Source organism: Panthera pardus, unplaced genomic scaffold (genome assembly GCF_024362965.1).
Source record: "Panthera pardus isolate Hobbes unplaced genomic scaffold, ASM2436296v1 HiC_scaffold_10, whole genome shotgun sequence".
Taxonomy (NCBI): domain Eukaryota; kingdom Metazoa; phylum Chordata; class Mammalia; order Carnivora; family Felidae; genus Panthera; species Panthera pardus.
Genome location: NW_026526655.1, coordinates 55,789,837 through 55,796,273, shown reverse-complemented (window position 1 = coordinate 55,796,273; position 6,437 = coordinate 55,789,837). Strand labels below are relative to the sequence as shown.

The 6,437-nt window shown below is 40.6% G+C and overlaps 1 long non-coding RNA gene across 1 annotated transcript; it reads right to left on the bottom strand.

The window, feature by feature from the left end:
* Positions 1 to 1,236: 1,236 nt before the first annotated feature.
* LOC109273629 (uncharacterized) lies at positions 1,237 to 5,961 on the bottom strand. The gene is made up of 3 exons (XR_002083169.2): positions 5,880 to 5,961; positions 3,443 to 3,565; positions 1,237 to 1,372 (listed from the first exon to the last, which is right to left on the bottom strand). It is a non-coding gene; the product is annotated as an uncharacterized LOC109273629 (long non-coding RNA).
* Between the last annotated feature and the right edge of the window lie 476 nt (positions 5,962 to 6,437).

Below are 6,437 nucleotides of genomic sequence, written 5' to 3'. Positions count from 1 at the left end.
GTTCTTTTGTAGTCCTCTGCTAGCTGCTGTAGGGTAGGCAGAGTGGACAGTGCTGAGAGAGCAGATCTGGGTTCAAATCTAGATCTGTCATTTACTAGCTTACCATCTTGGGCAAGGCATTTTCTCTGAGGCTTAGTTTCTTCATATAAAATGGTAATGACAATATTACTTACCATATAGCTTTGTTGTGAAGGATAATGGAGATGTGAATATCAATGTTATTCATACATCATAAAAATCTAGAAAGGCCACTTAATGTTTTATAACACATACTTAATCCTAACCCTACTTCTCTAATCCCTAATGAGGTATCTATCAATTCATAATACTTCTGAGAATTTTTCAACTCTAATTTTTTTTTTAAGGCCCAGGATGTTAGGAATGACACCTGCTTGACTTTGCAGATCTGGCCTTCAGCTGAGTCCCTGACCTCCGCTGTGACCTTGATTCAGGATGTTTCTTATTATGTTAAAGGTACCCAAGGTGACAGCACCTCAGTGGCCCAGCAGCTCTTGGTAGGAACACACAGCCCATCCTCAAGTTCTCATCTAGCCTCCCAGGTGGGATTTAGAAACCCACTATCTCACATATCAAAGAGGAGCTCTTCACTGAAATACAAAAATGTGCATTCCCAGGATTTGAATGGACAAATCACACCCAGGAATGTTGAGGGACATTAAAAAAATGTCCCTATATTCTTTTACTTCTTCACTGCTGAGCCTTTCTGGGAAGAATTGTCTGTTCTGCTCTGGAGACTGCGATCACTTCTGGGTGTGTGGATTGTCATATGTTCCCGTTGTGGAAGGGTCTCTTTTGTGGGTGTCAGTTAAGTTATGAGGTGTTAACAGGCTCCTGGAAGAGCCATCACATCAAGTAGAAGGTGTTGGGTTTGATTTCTGGCTGTGGTTCAGGTTTATTTAATTTCTGTCTCCTTTCCCCACCTCCCTACTCTCAACCTATTAAGATTTGAACCCTCAGGCCCATGACTCCAGTTGTCTTATTTATATCTGTTTTAGGGCTGCAGACACTACCATGCTTGCCCTTTACAGGTTTGGAAAGAGCCTTTTCTTTCCATGCATGAAGAGGTTGAGCCTTGATGGGAAAACCTGCCATGTGCAAATACTTGTGCTCTTTTGATTCTTTTCTCCTGGGAGTGGACAAGAACTGAGCAGATCCTTAGTGCTATGGCCCAAGTGATTGACTTAAAAACAACTTAAAAACAGCACATGGTTTTATGTTCTCATGTGCACAGTTTTAATTTTAACCCAGATGTCCCCCAACCCTTCTTCAGAAGCTCACTCTGGGTCAGATGTTAGGGAGGTTTACCAGCTGGTCATTTTTCATCTTGATAAACCCAGACCTTCGATGGCAACTCTGTTGATGGAAGATCATTCTCTCTTATGTTTTTTATTTAAAAATAGTACATCTCTATTATAGAAAATTTAGAATATAGAGATACATAAAGCAGAACATAAAAATCACACATTAGCTTGTCATCCTGAGACAACTACTGTTAACAGCTGGTATGTCTTTTGTCTAAGATTGAATAGAATTGGGACCATCCCATTTATGCTCTTTTGCAAAATACTTTTTTTTCACTTAATATATCAAAGCCATGTTACTGTTCCTGTGCCTGGTCAAGCATCACTTACTCTCTTTTTTAAAGATTTTAAAAAATGTTTATTTATTTATTTTGAGACGGAGCATGAGTGTGAGCGTAAGCAGGGGAGATGAAGGGGAGAGAGAGAAGGAGAAAGAGAATCCCAAGCAGGCTCCACACTCAGCACAGAGCCCGACACAGGGCTCAATCTCAGGACTGTGAGATCATGACCTGAACTGAAATCAAGAGTCCAATGCTTAACCGACTGAGCTACCCAGGTGCCACAAGCATTCTCACTCTTAGACATAATTCTTCATGGCAGTGGAACACTGGGAGCTCTTGTCTGCACCAGCTCCCCTGTGTAGACTTCCTCTGGCTCCTGGGTTGGAAGTAATGGCCCAACTCCTAGGGCTGGATACAAGTTCATTGGAGCCACTGTCCCAGTTCTAAATATGGCTATATACTCACATACAGAATAAATAATAGCATAAAAATGTAAAATATTTCTGGGGCACCTGGGTGGCTCAGTTGGTTAAGCGTTCAGCTTGTGATTTCAGCTCGGGTCATGACCTCATGGTTTGTGGGTTTGAGGCCCAAATCAGGCTCTGTGCTGACAGCACAGAGCCTGTTTGAGATTCTCTGTCTCCCTCTCTCTTTATCCCTGCCTCTGTTCATTCTCACTTGCTCTCTTTCTCTTTCAGAATAAATAAATAAACTTTTAAAAATGCACAATATTTCCATGTCAAAAAGAACCTAAGAAATCTGATCAGGGCCTTAGCTGAGAAACTTACCTATCAGATCCACTCCTTTCTTCAAGTGTTCACAGGTTGGAATGCCATTTTCTCTTATTTATTCATTTGTTTGTGGCTTTATTCTTTAGAGTTTTAGGTTCACAAAAATTGAGCAAAATTGAATAGAAAGTATAGAGAGTTCTCATTTACTCCCTTCCCTGCCGACCACCAGCCTCCCCCACCACAAACATCTCTCAGCAGAATGGTACATTTGTTACAGTCAGTGAACCAACATTGGCATATCGTTATCAATCAAAGCTCGTAGTTTACATTAGAATTCACTCTTGGTGTTGTACCTTCTATGGCTTTTGACAAATGTATGAAGACATGTATCCACCATTATGATATTGTACAGAATAATTTCACTGCCCTAAAAATCTCTTGTTACACATATTCATCCCTCCCTTCCCCTAAGCCCTTGACAGCCACTGATCTTTTTACTGTCCCCATAATTTTACCTTTTACAGAATGTCATATAGTTGGAATCATATAACATGTAGCCTTTTCAGATTGGCTTCTTTCAGTTAGTAATATAAATTTAAGTTTCTTCCATGTCTTTTTAATGGCTTGATAGCTCATTTCTTTTTACTGCTGAATAATATTTCTCTTGCCTGGATGTACCACAGTTTATTTATCCATTCACCTACTGAAGGACATCTTGGTTGCTTCTAAGTTTTGGCAATTATTAATAAAGCTGCCGTAAAAACATCTGTGTTCAGGTTTTTGTTTTCAACTTCTCTGGGTAAATACCAAGAATACTGGAATATATATTCCAAATACTGGAATGTATAGTTTTATAAGAAACCGTCTTCCAGAGTGGTTGTACCATTTTGCATCCCCACCAAAAGTGTATGAGAATTCCTGCTGCTCCATTTCCTTGGTGTTGTCAGTATTTTGGATTTTAGCCATTCTGATAGGTAGTGGTAACCTTTATTCTTTTTCTTTTTTTGTTAAAGATAAAAGCCTTTCCTGCTTGGAATAGCCTAAAAATGAGTGTGTGAATATGAATCTAAGTTCTCTCCTCTCTATTTTTAAGCACATGTACACTAACTTCTCCATTTCTTGTGCTTCCATTGTGCTGATTCTTCACTACTTGCCTGGCACATGATAGGTGGTGATCAATGTTTCTTGAATAAGTAATGACCTTTGGTCTGATGCAGAAGTCTAGAGTTTGCTAGTAGAGAACCACATAACATTGTTAAATTCATTGTTGGAACTACTATTGCAGTTCCTTTGCAATAGCAGAAGTCACTACACATTTGCCCTCATGTGCCCATGTCCTTGGCCAAATGTGGAGCCAGTACTCCCAACTCCCCACCTCCTGCTTATTGTCAAAAACACACCACACATTGTAGCAATCATATTGCCAAAGCTTTATGGCATCCATAAATTGAAAATTACTGCCTCTGACAGTTATGGGCCTGTGTCAACACCAGATCATGTTGACTCTCCTGGAATGTGTTTGTGAATGCACCATGCCAGCCTTGGAAGCGGTTGACATCAGAGGCTCTAAGTTAATTGGATGTGGCCCCAGAGCACTGTGGGCTTTGCTGTCTAGGAGCATTTTAACTTTTTTTCTTAAATTCCTCTCTTCTTTGGTTTGGTCTCAGTGCAGGAGCTATCTTGGCTGCCATGTTTGGCAGACAAGAAAGCCAGTTTAGAGGAGGAGTCCACATTGCTGAGCAAGTGATAATGATGTCAGTGAACTGCTTCCCTTTCTTCCCCTCTGGCAGATTGCGGTATGAATGGCTACAGATAGTGAGAAATGGTGCTGGTCGTGACTTCTGCTGTGAAGGAGAGACACAACCTGCACAGTCTGTGTGTTCTGAGCAGGTTTTGTCTGACTCTGCTCTGCCAGGGAAGCCATCTGGACATGATGTTCATGAGACCTATGTTGTGACTCCACTCTAGTGGCAGTGCATACTGTGGGCTCCCTGGCCTGTGTGCCTCTGTGTGTGCATACATGTGCACACATGTATATGTAATGCATTTCCTGAGAGGACACCCAGCTCTTTGGAGGTCCTCTTGCTGCTTTATTTTTCCTCTCTGCTCTAACATCCTTGTCACTCACAAAAATAAAAAGAATCCCCACTAGCTAGAATATGTTTCAGAGTATGTGTATGTTGTGTGTGTGTAGAAACTGTATATACTATGTACACTAAATATACATACATATGTATATGATAAACCATATATATACATATACATATATATGTAGTTTATATATTATATATGTATAATATATACATATACATATATATACGTGTATATATGTATAATATTATACATATATACACGTATATATATGTATAATATATAAACGTGTATATATGTATATATATGTATATATATATGTATAATATATATAAATAGAGAAACTACATATATATATGTAGTTTCTCTATTCTGGAGAAATCAAGAAAGAAAGAAAGACCTAGCCAGTTCTATCAAACTTCAAAGAAAATGGCTGCCTTCTGACACCTTCAAGACTTGGGTCCTTCCCCCATCACCCTGGTGCAGGGCATCATCCTAAACTGACAGATCAGCACAAGTGCCTCAGCCTACAGGACCCAGACAGAGGCACAGAAAGAAGTGGGGATCTTGGGAAGTGGGAAATGAAGCCAACAAGGTCAGGGAGAGCCCCACAAAGCTGTTCCCTGCCAACTAACTTCCTTGCTTTGGTCAGTATTCCTTGAGTTCCCTGTGCAGAGCACTGAGCAAGACCCAGTAGGAGACAGAAACCCATTTTGGCCTTCAGGTAGTACATTCTAGTAGTGGAAAAGATACACTCCTATGCAAAGGCAAGGAAATGGGAATGAAGAGGTATGTTCAGGTAATGGGGAGCAGGTGAGGAAGGAAGGTGAAGGGAGGGGGGGTAGATAAGGCTACAAGGATAGAAAGTCCCTGAGGGCCGGGAATTTCATCCCTTGAATTCACTCCTGGGAATACCTAGAACCAGTTCACTTTGTTGACTATTACGGAGAAATAAATTGAGGCTGGAAACCAGAAAAGCTTAAATTCCTCCGACCCAGTTCTCCACATATGTGGAGGATTGGGGTAGCATTGTGGGTGGAGTGAATACCCCTGGCATTGCTATGCAGAGTGATTAAAGAGGGGCTTGCTTTTAGGCCACTGTCCTAATTAAATGATAATTCAAGCATGAGAAACTAAGGGGGCTCTTCTACGTTAGAGAGAGCTCAGAAAGGGGATTTAGTGGGAGAGGCAACGAGGGTTTAGGGAGCAGGCTCACCAATGCAAGTTCCAGAAATCTCAGGAGACCCTCTGAGCCATCCCCCCACTTCTGTGAAGCAGCTCAGTTGCTGCTGTCACCTTTAGCCACAGAGACTTCACGTTTCATCTTTGTGAGACATTTCACATTTTGTCACTATCCCTAAGAATATCCCACAGAAATAACTGCTGCTTTATAAACTCATTTGTGAGTTCATTCATTCATTCATTCATTCACTCATTCATTCTTCCACATTTACCAAGCATGTACTTTGTGCTTCTCCATCTTCTAGGCCCTGGGGACATGCCAATAAATCAGACCTCCTCCCTGCCATCAAGGACCTTACAATTATGTAGGGTCAAACATAAACATGCGTGGGAGTAATAAAGGGCTGCAGAAGGCATAGTGAGCGCACAAAGGAAGATGTCCACGTTGAGGTGTGATGCCAGGAGCATTTTAAAAGCAGAAGCAACAACTAAGTTTTGCTTTAAAGAGTTCACCAGTTGGGCAAAAGAGAGTGGGGCGAGCATGTTCTAGCAGAAAACAAAGTGTGCAAAAGCTTTGAGGAGAACAGCTGATGTGGGCTTTGAAACTGCTGGTGGAATGGGGTGTGGTGGGCTGGGGATACTAGAAGTCAGCAGATCACTATGGCCTGATTCACTGCATATGTCTTAAAACTATATATATATGTATATTATATATATATATATATATATATAATATATAATGTGTATATATATATGTATATGTATATGTATGTGTGTGTGTGTGTGTGTATATATATATATATATATATCAAAACAAATACGACTATTAC